The 16,913-nt window shown below is 38.2% G+C and overlaps 1 protein-coding gene across 17 annotated transcripts in view; it reads left to right on the top strand.

Annotated features, from left to right (window-relative positions):
* MICAL3 (microtubule associated monooxygenase, calponin and LIM domain containing 3) overlaps positions 1 to 16,913 on the top strand; it is a 186,859-nt gene that overhangs the window by 114,985 nt on the left and 54,961 nt on the right. The gene's annotated exons all lie outside the window — the stretch shown is intronic.

Below are 16,913 nucleotides of genomic sequence, written 5' to 3'. Positions count from 1 at the left end.
TGCATGACTTGAGACTGAGGTCTCCAATTTCCTCCTCCTCCAAATATAGGACTCTCAATAGCATTGTAGGTTTTTGTATTTGTGTGGCATCTTTCTCAAAGCAGCAAAATGAAAGATTCTGGAAAGCACTGGATAGAGCAAGACTTTCAAAAGTGCAAAAGCACGACTTCTTATATTTACTGGACAGGAGATATTTGGCTACGGGGAATGTTTTCTTTGTGTAGTCAAAGAAGCCAGATGCGAGCAAGAAGAACATCTATTCTGTCCATTATATAATTGCTTAGTTGCTGTCACGGAGTGAATCCCTTAAAGAGAGTTTAAACCTGATAGTTCAGACAAACTTTGAAAGTGCAGGTTTAATTTAAATTTGTTACTTGATAGGACAATATACCGAGGTAATTTGCAAGTGGAACAGATTGCATATGATGAATTTGATTTCTAATTTAGGGAGTTAGGGAGCTTCTGCCTTATTTTTCTCAGTTTAATTTGAGTTAATGACTAGCCTGGATTCTTCGTAAACTACTGATCTGTTAATTCCTGTTCCCTGCTGGTCAGGAGAGAAAATTGATCTCATATTTTATGGCTGTCTGCTAGGAAGAGTGGTGTTTCAGTTATGAGTGATGGGTATAGGAAATTAATATATGTGCTACACCAGGCAACTAGATAGAACTCTATATATTTATAGTGTGAGTTCAGGGGTCAAATAGCTATTTTGCTAATATGTGTGTTTTTACATGTTTGAGTTACAGAGATAACACTATAATCACCCTACTAAGTTGGTTATAGCAATAATTAAAGCATGAATTAATCCTGTGCTTTGTGGTATAGATGCCTTATGACTTTTGTTGATAGTTAAAGAAAGGCTGGAAAAATATTTCAAATCACCAGACCCCAGCATGGACTCAGAGCTGAGAAAATGTTGCATTTTATCTAGTTCAGACTGGACATCTTAGGATTTTTCAAGCCTAGTTTGTTTCCAAAAACTAGTCTTGCAAAGGATTGCGAAGCCTTGTGTAAATTCTGAATTGCTACCAAGAGTAAAGAAAGTGGGTTCTTTTAACTGCCAATTAGAGATACTGAAATTAAAGCAGATTGGCATTTCAAAGAGTGCAAATTGTTCCTGATCTGAAAAAAAGTGGCAGAGGGGTTACTAATGTTATTGAAAATTCTGGACAGACTCTTGACCTCACACCACTCTGTTTGTGGTCAGTTGTCCATTCCAAGCTGGCTCTTGGTTCATATGCAGTGGGCCAGGTCATGAGAGTGGCATGCTGTTTTTGCTATTTGCATGCTTCAAGCAAATTTGCAACCAATGTTTGCTTGGTTACTATGAAATGTTAAATTTCTACCCTTTCTTGTCTATTAGCTAACTTGGACAGCAGAGAAGAGAATTTTACTGTATTCAAGCTTGTAGTTTAATAGGTAAAATAAGCACTTCCTGTAAGTTGTTATTAGTCTTTCTGGCTCATGTGTCTCTTCCATCTTATCCATTGTGTGATTTAGAACATAAATCTAAATCAAAGGTATCATTCACTGAAATTAAAGAAGCACGTGATAAAGCTATTAAAGCAGGCCTCATTTCCTCTTCATTGGCTGCTTCTGATTTGCCAAGACCCCGAAATTGTTTTCCGTGAATAGCTTTTGATGTTCCTGCTATCCGGAGACATTTTTTGGAAATTGACTGTCAAAGGTCGCAGTCCTTTCTGCTGGTCCAAGGGTGGTGAAAGTCACAACTGGTGCTTTCTGCGCTTGAACTCTGGCATGCTTATTGCAGTTCTTGTATTAAGCCTTTCATATTTCTTTTTCCTGGGACTCTTGTATCAAATAATCTCTTTACTTTTGCCTATATGATACAATTGCTGCTGTTGCCAATAAAAGGTATGGGGGGGGATCCTTGTTTTTCAGTGGTTATATCCTGTAACAGTTGTCTGTCTCTTGTATTTTTGATTGTTTTACAGTGAGTGTTAATTTTTTAATATGTATTTTTAAATACACAAATGTTATTCATTCTGTTTGTAAAATGTTCTAAGATGTGTCAATCCTCCCATGGGTCTAGTTCAGCCTTCCCCAACCTGGTGTCTTCCAGCTAATTCTTCTAGAACTGCCAGGCAATATGGTCAGTGATGAATCATGGTCCAGCTCATCTGGAGAACATCAGGTTGAGGGAAGCACATCTCAAGGACACGGAACAGTCTCACAGGTGTAATGAAATTATGGCAGTTTTCTTTTCATGAAAACCCTGAATTGGTATATGCACAATCCAAGATACTTCCCATTATAAAAAGGAAACACCAGAACATTTACATTCTTTTTTAAAACAAGTATTCAGAAGCTAAGTAGTTGATTCCCTTTGGATTGAGAAGTTAAGATACCGCTCAAGTAATGATGGTCTTTCTCAAACTGGTGTCCTCGAGATGAATTAAACTACCATCTCTCTTGTTTCCAAGTATTTCAGATATTAGATATTCTGGCAACTTGTTATGACCTGTGGTCAAAACAATAAATAAATTGAACTGAATTGAATATTCTGGCTGTTGATGATGGAAGGTATAATTCAGTAATCTGGAGGGCACTGGTAGAGAAGGCTACCCAACACATTAGCCAAGGCACTTGGGTTACTAGGAAAATGACATTTACTTCAGGGATTAATGTCTGGATACATATTTAATCACATAATGAGGGCAGTGTTCCAGGCAGAGATTTCATATAGCTACAAAGGGACTGAATATTGGGGTAGGAGGTCTCTGCTTCTTCTTCATATTGTTGAATGAGCATTGACTGGATTCCTAATAGTTATTAGGAATTTGCTTAAGCATAAAAAAGGGAATAGAATACTTTCTTGATCAGTGGTTGGAGGAACTCCAGTTTTAGCTGTCTGTTGTAAAACAGAGCACTAGCTGATGGACTGAAATTATCAGAGAAGGTTCCTAAACTTACATGGTTTAAACAAACCAAACTTATATTTCTACAAACATGTTTATTCAGCCAGTGTAAACACATGGAATGGAAGAAAGATTCTGCTGAGAGGCAGTTAAGAGTTGTTGATAGTCAGGTGGCATACAAGTTTAATAAATTATTATCATCATCATTATTAATTTAGTTCACTGCTCAATGTTGATAATGGTATTTTTACAGCAACATAGCTGTAATAAGGAGTTAATGAAGTATGCTCCATGCACTGTATGCACACATGTGTATGCCCACGGTAAATGTATACAACATGATCTTTACAAATTGTATCCCTTTCCTAAAGTCAAGAGGTCTTGATTTAAAAGTAGCTTTTTCTCTTTTGACTACTGTGCATGATTTTTGTGTGCAGATCTTATGGTATTCTAAACGTAGGGCTGGTTAATTTAACTTTTTCACCAAGAATTAAATTACTATCTCTGTTACTTAAATCAGTTGCCAACTTTGAGTAGATGATCTGTTAAACTGTATTGTCACACAAATAGGCCTATCTGTGACCTGCAGTGCTGACTTGAGGTTAACCATGCCCAAAATACAACCTGAAACATTATTTGACTAGCATCAATTTTTGTATTAGTAGCACCAGTTTTTATATTAGAGCGCATATTTCACCGAATTGACCATTAAATTAGTAAACATTTGGCATATGCAAAGCACTTTTGCATATGTGAAAAATCCTTTAAAATATCTATATATGTTTGCTTATTGTACCTGGCCAATGTAAGGGAATTTCAGTCCTGTCATGAAACAATGGGTTTTTAGTAAATCCATTGCTACTGTATAGTATCTGTCAGACAGTGCTAAATTAATCCGTCCTTAAGAGTTTCCTTATGTAGCAAATTATTTTGCAAGCCATGTAAGTCTCAAAATTCATACTGTGAACTCTGAACATACTAGAGTGAGGCAAAAGTCATTGTTTTAGATGTTTTTGATTATTTTCCTCTGAAACTGGATAAAATTGTGGCAGTCAAATGTGTTAGATTAAGTGACATGTCAAAGATGGAAATAGGCCAGTCACTTCGAAAAGATTTTGGATCATTTGGTATATCAAAACAGCCATTCAGAGACTGCCAAATTGCATCTTTTCCATGTCTGTTCTCAATGAGACCCCAAGCTAGCCTTCCCTAAACTCCTGTTCCTCCAGATGTGTAAATTTCAGTGCCCAGAATTCTTAGCAATAGCTATGTTGTCTGGAAAACTCTGGAAGTTGGAAGTCCTCACATCTAGAGAGCACTGAGTGTGGAGAAGGCTGTTCTTGTATAAGTAGCACCCTAGAATACTGACTGTTTCATGTAGCTATACACCTTTAGCCATAGATTATGCTGTCATACAAAAGTATCTTCATGTCATAAGAGTCATTCTATGAAATATATTACTTACATACATTAAAGCTCTTCTCTGTGGAATAACATCTTACAGGTTCATTTCTAGATGGCTTAGACCAGTGTTTCTCAACCTCACTAACTGGACTTCAGCTCCCAGAATTCCCCCAGCCAGCATGCTGGTTGGGGGGATTCTGGGAGTTGAAGTCCACCCATTTTAAAATTAGTGAGGTTGAGAGACGCTGGCTTAGCTATAGCTGCTGCAGAGTATGAAGCTGCTGTTAGACTAACATTAATGAAGGGCCTTGCTTTTCTGAGTGGATAACTATTACACTGTATATTGGGTAACTACGGAGAGGGTCCCTCTCTTTTGAAACAGATTGTCCCAGAGCTTGGAATTGTTTTGAGAGACTGTTCTGGGTTCCCACCATATCAATGTTCTTACTAGGTTTTTATAGAGGAGCAAAATCACCCTGTCACAGGATATATGAATGAGAGATAATGATGAAAGGTCAGAATATGGCATGCCAAGGAGGCTGTAGCAAAGGAACAGGAGTCTTCTGCATTTTTACAGTGTCAAAAACACTTTTAGAAGTGCTACAAAGGAAAAAGCTATATGATATTGGAGCTCCAGCATAAAATCCTGTAGAGAACACTTTTTTGCTGGGTAAATGAGTTTTTTTTCTCTCCCTTTCATCTCTTTTCCAGCCTTATGATGACTTGCTTTATTATTTGTATGTATATGCGTTTCTTGAAAGATGTGAGTTATTCTGGGCATTTTCTTAAACAATATGCAATACTGCTTGTGCATTGATGTTAAAATACCTTGACTCTTGGGAAAAACAGTACTTTATCTCTTTTTCACTCAAAGGTGCTTTTATTTAAACCACTCCTCTTTTGAAATGCAGACTTGACAAATGTCAGCCTACTTGAGGTTTAGACTGGGGCTCAGGGAGGAGAGGAAATATGCTCCAAAAAGCCTCACATCTACAGCCTGATGTTGCACCTTACTTCTAGCTTTTGTTTTTTGCCCTTGCTGTGGGGGTGACGGTGCGTGTGCATGTTTACATTTTGTAACTTTGGATCTCTTCCTGCTGTGAAACCAATATGTTTTTGTGCAAATGTTACATCTCACATTTAAAAAAGGAAATAAATTCCAAGCGATATTCAGGTTTCTGAGTGTTTATTTTCTATTCCCTTGTTTATCTTCTGTGACTTCAGCTTGAAGTGGTTGGAGATGAAGACTTTCAGGAGGTTCTGCAGCTGGCCCACTACAATGAAATTAAGCTTAGTCTAGCACTAAAATATACTTTACAGCAAGATTTGGGAGAATAAAGGTTTGCTTGGCACAATTCAGTGTTTGCATTTCCAATTTGTGATTCTATAGTATGCGTAGAATCCCAAAGCAATAGGGTACCTTAAAATAATGCAGCTTGTACATCTGTACATAAAGCAGACAGCTGTGCATGAGCTGTGACTTCATGTCTTTTATCTTATTACTGCTTATTGTTATTATTTATAGGTTTTTTGTTCTGTATTGGCTTTTAATTCTGTGTTCATTGCCCAGTCACAATTGCAAGATGGGCAGCTACATAAATTTAATGAATAAATAACCTTGCACATCTTTTATCTCCGATTCTTGGGAGGCAAGTTAAATTGCAGAACAGTAAAACAAACAAACAAGGAGTCAAGGAAAAGAGAACAAAAATTGCTAAATCCATACCATTTTCCCCCAGTTGGTTGATGTGGTGTTTTTATATTAAGAATACTATACATACATTAAATACCCACAGATTATATTGATTGACCACTGAATAAATAAAATAATATACAAATTAACCTCAAGTATTTTGCCCATTATACTTTGGACACAGCTAAATCACTGAAGATGTTTCCACTTTGTTGTAGAATACTGATAATAGTTTTCTCATAGTGGCAGCACTTTCTGCCACTAAGAAAATGTGGCAGGATTATGTCAAGAATAAGGAATGAAGTGTCTGAGCTCCGGAAGACAGTACTATGTAAATATTTTGGTACACTTAACTCATGATGCAGTAAGAAAATGTCATAGCTCCTGAACACCTAGTTTTTCTCAGAGTTCCAGCCAATTAAATGAAGTAGAGAAATCTTTTTCTCTTCTGAGAAATGTTTCTCATTATTTAAAGTGATGGCAATAAACATTTATGAGAAGTCTTCTGTATGGTGAACTCCTAAGTAATCTTTGGTCTCCAATAGGGCTGAGCCGTAATTCATGTGGGGTGGAGGCAAACTAGCTAGTGCATATCAAATCACAGTTATGTTAAATGGCATTGTGGTACTAAATGCTACAAAATGCACCAGAAATTCTTTCTCAAATGCGCTTAGTAATTTGAGGAACATTATATATCACTAATTCTACTTTGAAAGTAACATTGCTGGCATCTGGCATGATTTGGACTCCACTGTTAGTGCAGTTTTATTAAAGGAGTTTCAGTCCATTCCTTGTAAACCAAGGGTACAGGCAGGGTTCTAACGTGAGTTTGATTAATCATTTTATGCTCAAACCTTGTTCATCTGTCTTATTTTATATATATGAAGAAAAAGTTGGCTGTTTAAGCCTGAAGATTATAAGTTCCACTTCAAGAGAAAAAGCAATACTAGTCTCTTTGAAAAGCCAGTAATCAGGCAAGTTCTTCAAGAAATCTAACCTGGAGAGAGGTTAGGAACAGACTACTATAAATCAATTTATAACAACACTTTTTAGGGTGCTAAAGAGAATAGTAGCAGTTTGTGAATCAAACTGATACAATATCTCTTTCAGTGAAGTTTTAGGCCCCATTTGATTTTGGTTGAATGTAGAATGATTTTTGCCAACTGTGTTGGTTCTCTTGGACTCTCAAAGCTTTTGATACCATTGAATATACATTCTAGATTGGTTGCCTTGATCTGAGGTTCATCTTGATTTGAGTTTTGTAATAGTTTCCCCCTTCATTGGACATTTTTGTAAGATCATACTGGAAGACTGTTGCTCTGTTCCACTGCAGTTGCATCACAAGGTCCCTCAAAGCTCAGTTTTATCACCAATGATACTAGAATCTACTAGAACCAATGAGGACTTTTAACAAGAGCTGCTAAGATTGAGAAGTCACCATTAAGCATGATGCTTAAGTTAGATGATGCTAACTTATTTCTCCTTTTTTTATTTAACCCAGCAGTGGATGGTGCTTATATAGCATAATGAATTGTATGAGGGTTATGAACTGAAATTAAATCCAGACAGGAACATTTTGTTGGGTTATGTCATCTGTCTTGTGTGATCTCCAACCTGTTCTGGAGGGGATTGTACTCCCTTAGAGAAAGGATCCCACTGGATCTATCATCTGAGAAGGCACAAGTGGCCTCAGTGGCTACAAGCAGCTTTATCACCCCAAGTTATTATACTAACTGCATTGGAATCTGAACAAGGATACCCTGATGCTAGTTACATATGTGATAATTTCCAACTGGATTGTTGCAATACATCTTAAGTGGAGTCCTTTAAAAATGGTTTGGAAAAACAGTTGGTGTAAAATTTGGCTGCTGCTAAATTATTAACTGGAGCTGGTTAATATTGTTCAATGCCAGTTCTTGTTTAAGCTATATTATCTTCCAGCTCATTTCAGAGTCTGATTCAAACGTTTGTTCTGGCTTTTAAACTCAGTTTAAGATTAGAACATCTAAAGCAATGTGTCCTTCCATAAGTTCTTGCATGACATCTTGGATGCCCTTCCTTCCAGGTGTCCCCACTAAATTAAGGTAAAGATTGTTTAGAAGGGATGAGGGTTTCCTTAATTGTGTAATATCCTCACAAGAAAGGCTTGCCTGCCATTGACACTGCTTTAATTTTTATTCTCCTTCTCCCAGGAATTTTAACTTTGAAAAGTGTTGACATTTCAAAGTGTCTAGACTATGCTGATATTATAAGTTTTACATACAGTATTTTATTTTTCCCCAGTGTTATTTTTAGATATTTTTATTACCTTTCAGTATACATTACTTTATAAATCAACCCAAAGAAAGTTTGATACTAGATGGGTTATAAATCAGTCATTTCTTAACATGCTTGCAAATTAGGTTGAGCTCATGTTTGTTTTTTTCTGCTCAGGGTCTGGCTTTGGAATTAACATACATTCAGCTAGGGAAGTATCTTATCCATTACAACCTTCCGTCCTACAACCAGTTTACATGCACTGGCAAGTAACTGTCTTCAAGTCTGCACCACACCATAAAAAATGGCAGGAATGGGAAAGGTAGAAACTAGGATGTTTCAGCTATTTCCAAACTTTCTGGCAGCACTTAGACACGATTTCTTATTTAATTTGTTTTACAGCTTTTCTATACTGCCCCAATCAATTATCTCTGGCTGGTAGACAAAGTCATCAATATAATCCTCATTAGCTAAGTACAATAATTACTGTTTCTTCAGCTCTCTTTAGTTAGCAGAATTTAAAAGCCAAGAAGATGGCTGTAAGCACTGAGTGACTTACCCACAACACACACACCTTTCTTTTCAAGATGGTGTCTTAACTAGGAAAAGAACTAACACTGTCTGCTACAACGTATCTGAGATGCTGAAATAATATATGTTTAATTGTTCTGAAATGGTATGAAATACTTGCCATTCTTTTTGCTCAGCAAGAAATGGAAGTTCTGAGATCTGCAATTTTTTTTCTTTCACTATCTCTTTCCCTCCAGCCCTCCTGAGGTGTGGTGCCTCCTAGTTCAACCATATCTGAGTTGGTCCAGTGTGAATATGATAGCTCATTTCAAAATAATACTGACTTCATAACACATCAGCATTCTCAGACTATCAGACTCTAACACTTCTACTGTACCACTGCAAGCTTTTGCAGCCTCTTTCTTATAAACATGCATTACACAGATCTTGAAATACAGAACCTTTTAAATAAATAGAATTTTTAAAACTCTCCTTTTGTATGCCTTCCTCTCTGAGTGTTTTGGAAAATCTAGTTATGAGAGCCAGACTGCAAGGACTGTAAAAGAACAGTCTAAATCAATGTTTCTCAGCCTTGGGGACTTGAAGGTGTGTTGATTTCCACTCCCAGAATTGCCCAGCCAGCATGCATGAATTGAAGTCCACACATCTTCAAGTCCCCAGTGTTGAGAAAGACTGGTCTAAATATATCAGGAACAGATCTTCACCAGTTATGATACATAATTGCTGCTACAATTTTTGGGGTTGGTTCTTTATTTTTTAAAACATCATCTCTTTGGCTTCTTCTTATGCTATGGCCATAACATCTGAAAACCCAGCATCACGTTCTTATTCCTTCTTTAGTGACTTTGAAAGAAACCTTGAATCTTTGTGCAGTATGCACCCTGTGAATTGAATGAAAAATTACCAGTCGGGATGGTAGTTTTTAAATCTTATTTTTAACAGCTTGTATCATGTTCCAGGAAGACTCGAGGTTACAGACAAGAGAAACATCAAATGTTTATTTAACATTGCCAACCACATAGAATAAACAGCAATAAAATTCTAACTAAGAGTGGTTTTAGTTTGCAAATTCTCACTGCACTATCTGATAAGTTCTCAAACACCCAAGCTGAGAATGAAAGACCAAAGTGAGAATCTTGGGGAAAAAAACTATGGAAAGCTTGGATGGAGGATTGAAATGGCCAGAGCCTGCATTACCCACCTGTTTAATTTCAGAGTCCAAACATGGTCCATCTGGTTTGATAATAACTACTGATGGTAGCTCTGTAGATCATTAACATTTCCCCTCCCCAGCCTTACTGGAAATGCTGGGAATTTAATCTGACTACTATAGAAAGTACAGTGGGGTTGACCCAGTGTTGCAGTAAAAAGAAAATATAAGTAAAATCCAGTGCACTAGCATACAAGAGAGCCAGTTTGGTGGTGTGGTTAAAGGCACCAGGCTAGCAACTAAGAGACTTGTAAGTCCTAGTCCCACCTTAGGCATGAAGCCAACTGGCTGACTTTGGGCCAGTTCCTCTCTCAGCTCTAGGAAGAAGAAAGCAATGGCAAACCACTTCCAAAAGATTGCCAAGAAAATTGCAGAGACTTGTCCGGGCAGCTGTAAGGAGTCAAAGACACACACACACACACACAACACCAGATCCGATACCCTACTTCAGAATGAAACATACATGAATAACAAATGAGATAACAATTATAGATGTTATGCTTCTGGAGTATGACAAGGTCCCAGGGCTTCCTGGAGCGTATTGGAACAAACCCTAAGGCGCTTGTGACTTAATCATCCAAGGTATCTTAACATTGCCAAAAACTCTAGAAGAAACTGAAAGACACTTGAGCAAGCTAGAACTCCTCCAATACTTTTGGCATGTTACTATGGAAAAATAACAGTCGAGCCACCCAAAGTATTGTTTCTGTTATGGTGAATTTACAAGAAAAATTGAGGGGAGGGAGTTTATAATTTTATATTGAAAAAAATCAGAAAATGAAATGAATGAATCTCTGTATAAAATGGTAATAGCTCTGTTGCTCTGCTGCAGTAACAATAGCAACAAGGCAATTCCTTTATTAGGAGAAACTCAGAAAAAAAAATCACATATCACTACAGTGTTAGTACCTATCTGATTCTGGCTGATTTTGAAAAGGCTAAGCATGGCTATATTTGGATAGTATGTAGACGGGACACCTCCCAGGAAATAAATAATGAGGCTGTAGGCTAGGCTGGAAGTTGAAACAGAAGAAGGTAGTGGCAAACTGTTTCCGCATTTTAACCAAGAATATCCATGTAGTTATTTAAAGTTAAGGAACTTTCAAGGGATGGATCATTAATGGTTACATGAACAGAGATGTGTTTGGACCCTGGATCTAGCAGTTGAACTAAAGATGGCCACTTTCTACTCATACACTAAGATTAAAAATCTCTAGGACCAAAGACCTAAGCCACTCTCCTGCAGCTGGTGCCTTTCAAATAATTGCCAGCACAATTTTGCCTTCCGCTATTGATTGCATCTTGGCATGGCCCTTTTTTGGGCCATTAGTGCATTTCGGGTCCCCCCCCCCCCAGATTTTTTCCAATTGGACAGAAACTGCATTTAATGTGATATAGAAAACACCTCAGCTGGTCTATTCGGTTCATAGTACTATCTCACATGGATTATTTGGAATCCCCACAGGTTTCCAAACCAGCCTAGTCCAGCCTTCCCCTTCTTCCTGCTCTTTTTCCCAACTTAATTTTTTGTGAACCTTCAATGTGACTCAGGATCTCTGTTATGTGGCAGAATACTGTTCTTCACTTATAGAGACTCCAGGAAGCCATTTTGCATCCTCAGTATTATTTCATGCCTTTCAGAAGCTTATAATGGAAGAAGAGCTCATCTGTTCATCCATGTTTTCACTTTCATATTTGAAAATTAGTATGGGATGAGTGTTCAGTGGCTATACCCCTGACAATATATATTTGGAGACAGTTGAGAATGGACTTTTATCTACCCAGGTCTGGGGTCTTAATGTAGAATTCATAGATTCATAGAGTTGGAAGGATCCCCCGGCTCACTCCAGGAATTCAAATTAAAACTTCCCAGTCAGATGGCTGTCTAACCTCTGTTTGAACACCTCCAATGAAGGGGATGTTCCAGTAGGTTCCATTGTCAGCCTTGTGAGGTAGTCCAATCAGGAAGCACATCCAGATGAACTAATTCTACTTTTTTGTAAGGTTACGTTAACCAAATCTTGCAAGCCTGAAAGTACATTTCTCCCCCTTTGCCGCCAATAAACTAGGTAGGGTCCCTTCTGAGACATTTGCCATGCCCACATTCCTTCTGCGAGCTGAGCAGCTTCTTGACTGACCCTTCCCCGGCTGTGACTCTTCCCCCTGTCTCCCAAGGTCATTCCCGCATACCATTACAATTGTTGAACTACTCTTACATTAGGAAGCTTTTTCTAACATTTAACTGGAATCCTCCTTCCTGTAACTTAATCCATCGTTCCATGTCCTGAACTTTGAGGTGGTAGAAAACAAGCTTTACCATCTCCTTTTAGGTATTTGAAGAATGCTGTCAAACCTTTCTCATTTTTTTTTTCTTCTCAAGGCTAGCACCGCTAATTCCTTCAGTCTTTTCATGGGCTTTAATTTCTAGTTCTATTGCCCTTCTCTGAATCTGTTCCAGATTCACTGAATCCTTAGCATGATCTCTAGAACTAAATAGAGCACTCAAATGGGGATCCCATCAAGGCCAAAACGAAGTGGATTCATTACTTCCTGTGATTTAGAAACTTCCTTTTGTTGATACAGCTTGTCCTTTTTTACAGTTGCATCACAGTGCGGTCTCATATTCAGTTTATAATTCACTACAGTTCCAAGATTCCCTCATGCTCCCCGCCCCTCCACGAAGACACAGATATACACAGATACTAATGCTAAGGCAGGTAACATCTATTCTGTACTTTTACATTGGCTACTATAGGTGGGAGACTCCCTAACTCACAAAATGCCTGCCATGATGGAACTGGAAGGCACAATGGGAGAGATCTGTGGGCACATTGAGGGCCAGATAATTATTCTAATCAGCCTCTTTTGAAAGTGAGTAATGTAAGTGCATTGAGCTTCCATGGAAACTTGTAGTCACTGTTTCCAGTCTTCCACTAGATTATCTAATGAATTTACGGTAATAGAGTGCAAATACTTGCATGCTACACAGAGAAAGTAAGATAAGTACAATCTGCGCAAAATATTCATACTGTTCCATACTTTCCATCAGTCTTGGTCCTAGATTCCTCTGTGCAAACATGTGGTATTCGTGCACACTAACATTCCTTTACTTGCAGATTGTAATTTTTCTCCCTTAGTTGGGCTTTGGCTAAGGGACTTTTCAAATAAAGCTTTGTTGATTTTGATGGAATTCAGTAATGTTTTATGGATAACTCTGCCAACTAAGTGAAGTTACTACATGAGCATTTATTTTGCTGGAGGGTGTTCAAAATTGCAATGTGCTCTTGACATATCTCAGGTTTTTAATTATTCTAACTAATAATGGAGTTAGAAGTTCCATTGTACTTTGAATCCAAGTGCCTCCTATTGATGATTTTGTTTGTCAGTGGCCCAGATTCAAGGAATTACATTTGACACCTGTTAGAGATAATGATAAAAGGAAGATAATACAGCTGGAGTTGGTAGTTATAATTTAAAACACATGAAGCTGTGTAAGACAGTGAAATCATTGGCACTTCATATTGAATGGGAATATTAGGAATATTTAATACATAACAGCTTATATTTGCCATAAGACAAAGCATAATTATTGCATTTATTAATAATGCACATTATCAGGAACCAATTACCTGATAAGCTGCATATCTTGAGATGATGTGCAACAGATAGATACATAGACATATGGTACAAATGTACAGAGGAAGAATGCTCTGAATGTCAGATGTGTAGTTTTTGTCCTGTCCTGGTCTGTTCAGGTCTGGTTTGGTTTGTAGTAGGCTTTGGGGGTTAACAATTGGGAATTAGAAAGACTTTCTGATCAAGATGTTAACCTAATTCTGGCCAGTGCAAGTGTCTAGTAAAAACATAGTAATTTAATTTTCTTTTCTACCCAGTATCTAACATTATTCAATATCAGTTTGAACAAAGGCTGATATTTGAGAACCAGTTCTTTTTCATGGTCTCTGTGTGTCACACTAATGGATTTGCACCCATGCAGATTTTCATTCTGGAACTTTCTCTAGCTGGTCTGAAAGATGGCGGCCATCTTCCTTCAGCTATTCATGTGACAGGAATCTGCCAAAGCTGCTTCAGTTCCTCTTTGTCTTGGCCATCTTGGTGACCTTGTGAGAAACATTCTCTTGTCTATTGTGACTTGAGCATATCCCTTTTCCTCTTTCTTTAAAAAATGCAGTCATTTGTAGCACACAGTTCTTCAATGCCTTACAGCCCCAGCCTCTCACAATCTATAGCTTTGACACTTTTTTTCTGAACTTACTCCAGCTGTGAATCCCGCAATTCACAGACAGCCACAGTTCTTTTTTCACCCTGGAGAAGGCCAAGGGGTTAAATTTTGACCTTACTGCTAGAACTTCATAGAACTTCAGGTATGGGTCATCTCAGCTCCATGCCTCCTTTTGGGAGCAGGCCCCTAAGCGTAGTGTCTACTTTGGTGGGGGGGAGGTGGAGTTACAAGGCTCCAGACCTTGCCAATTTGGTTCTCCTACCAGCCTCAAATGCAAGATGTCCAAAAAAATGAAGTCCAAGCCAATCCCTCTTTCAGGTCCTTCGACGCCAGCCTGAAACCCAATTCCTGCTGATTTTAAGAAAGATTGCAAATACTGAAGTCCTATTATGGGTCATGAGTCTTTGCCTCATTGTCTGGGGGATATTCTCCAAAACTCTTCTTCAGTCAAAGTATCTTTAAATCCTGAAGGAAACCTACTTTGTGCTATTTTAAGCAAAATGGAATGGGTTTTGCCTTTCCACTTGCTAGGAACAGACTAGCCCTTGTTCTTTGTCAGCAGAGATACCTCTTCATTTTCTGTTAAGTGTTAAATACAGACACTGTTAATCATTTAGGGTTTATTTCAGCAGCAATTTCAGTTTTTCATTCTATCTCAGGATCATAAATTTTGTTTTCTTCTGTAGTTAAACAATTTAGATTTAGCTTCCATAGCTTGTTTCCTCCTATTACTAAGTAGGCCCCTTCTTGGAATATTTCCATCCTCCTTGCTCAGTTATCATCCAAACCCTTTGAGCCAAGGGTCTTCTGCGCTTTATATTTTCCCATCATGAAAACTGTTTTTCTGCCTCTCATCCTAGTAAATGGTGTCAGTCCTACATAACTTTGCATAAACACAAAAATCCTTTAATAGACCAAGCCAGGGTGGACACAGAAGAGGCATGTTTTGAATTCTAGTCAGACCATCTGGAGGGACACACATTCAATAAATCAAGGATCAGCAATATGACCATGTATAACTCAGTATTATCTCACTTGTTTTTGTGACTTTTTTTAAAATTCGAAGAATGTTAAATGAGAAGCTGACATCCTCCTAGTGTCAACGTCTGGTCATTTTAATTTAAAGACTCCCTCTGGGCTTTAAGCCCCACCGGCATTCATAGAAGACAAAAATAGTGGGTGGCTGCAGCCCATGGCTTTGCTTAGAAGCCTTCCCAGAAATAAAGATAAGTTTGTAGAGATCGTTCCAGGGGATAGAGAAAATAGAGGAGACCTATGCAGCCAGTTTGCCTTTTGATAAATAAGTGTTTTGACCTGCCATGCAGGGCAGCAAGTTGGTGAAAATCCAGATGCCCCTTTGGGTAGTGATTTTCAAAGAGCACCCACAGCATGCTATTCTAAATGGGTCCAGTGATCCCCAAAGGATGCTTCATCCCATCCTAATCCTTCACCTTGTTAGATGAAGTTACAGTTAGAACCCATACTGTATTTGTTGCTGATACAAGCAAGGATCTCAGGGAATTTCTGACTTATTCTTTGAAAAATATAATTGAAAATGATTGTTGTTTGGAGAGTTTATTTAAACAAAAACAGAATTAACAGAAAATGGGGAGTATCTTGGGAATATTTTAGGTAAAGGGGAAAAAGTGCAATCAAATAAGTGATTTTTATCTCCATTCTTAGCATTTTTTAAAATGAAGAAGCTAGCTTTAAATCAAGAAGCTAGAACTAAAATATATAGTCCCAGGCATATTCATATAACTAGACAGGCTGCTCTTTAAAAAAAACAGTTCCCTATGGTTGATCTGTGGCTCCATTAATGGAGTAACTGAAGGGGAAATAATTCATTTGAAACTCTGTTGATTATTTGAATTTAAATCAGTGATAATAATTTATTGCAGAGCACAATATTTTGGCATATGGCTCTATCTGGTACATGCAGCAGAATTGGATGGTACAGTAGCCTTCCCTAACTGGTGATCAGTGGCATAAATACAGTCAAAGCAATGGTGGGAGTCACCTTGGGGTCTGCAGGCATGGGGACCCCTGGCTAGACCTTCAGTCTTAAACAAACAAACAGCCACTCAGTTCTGATCCCCTGCAGATGGATGGGGGAACAGCAAATGGAGGTCGACTGCTGATAAATATGGCAGAGAGTCTCTGCATACTGGCAAGGGCAGCCACTAGAAGATAGTAGAGAGATACAGAAAACTCTCTTTGCTGCTCCCTTGTGGTCATCTAAATATTTGCAGCCCAGATCCAGTAGCACTAAAACTGATGCAATCTGCTGGCTGTACTCCACCCCCAAAGACTATCGTGAGTCACTGCTGCTGCTGTTCCTCCCGGGAGTGACTTGTGTGTGTCAATCCCAGCACCAGAAAAGTTCTGCTTCCTCAGATGTAGCCACTAGTTTTTAAACCTACAATTCATGCTGAGATGCTGCGGCTATCTGTGCTCAGAATCTTCTACTTACACTACACCAAATATGTTTCAACTTGGTTCTTACAGTCCCCAACCGGCATGACCAGAGTCTAAGATATCTGAAGGACACCAGGTTGAAAAGACAACTGTTGTTGAGTATTGAGGTAGTAACATAGCATGCTATTTTTAATGTGGTCCAAAAGGAGAAAAAGACAGACTTCTGTGGTATTTTCTTAGGATATAAGGAACATAGTTATAACAAATTGTTATTTT

Source organism: Python bivittatus, unplaced genomic scaffold (genome assembly GCF_059951505.1).
Source record: "Python bivittatus isolate LINGU-HERP-01145 unplaced genomic scaffold, Pbiv_v1 ctg000330_np1212, whole genome shotgun sequence".
Taxonomy (NCBI): domain Eukaryota; kingdom Metazoa; phylum Chordata; class Lepidosauria; order Squamata; family Pythonidae; genus Python; species Python bivittatus.
The sequence above is the reverse complement of the archived record's forward strand: the minus strand, read 5'-3'. Positions and strand labels throughout refer to the sequence as shown.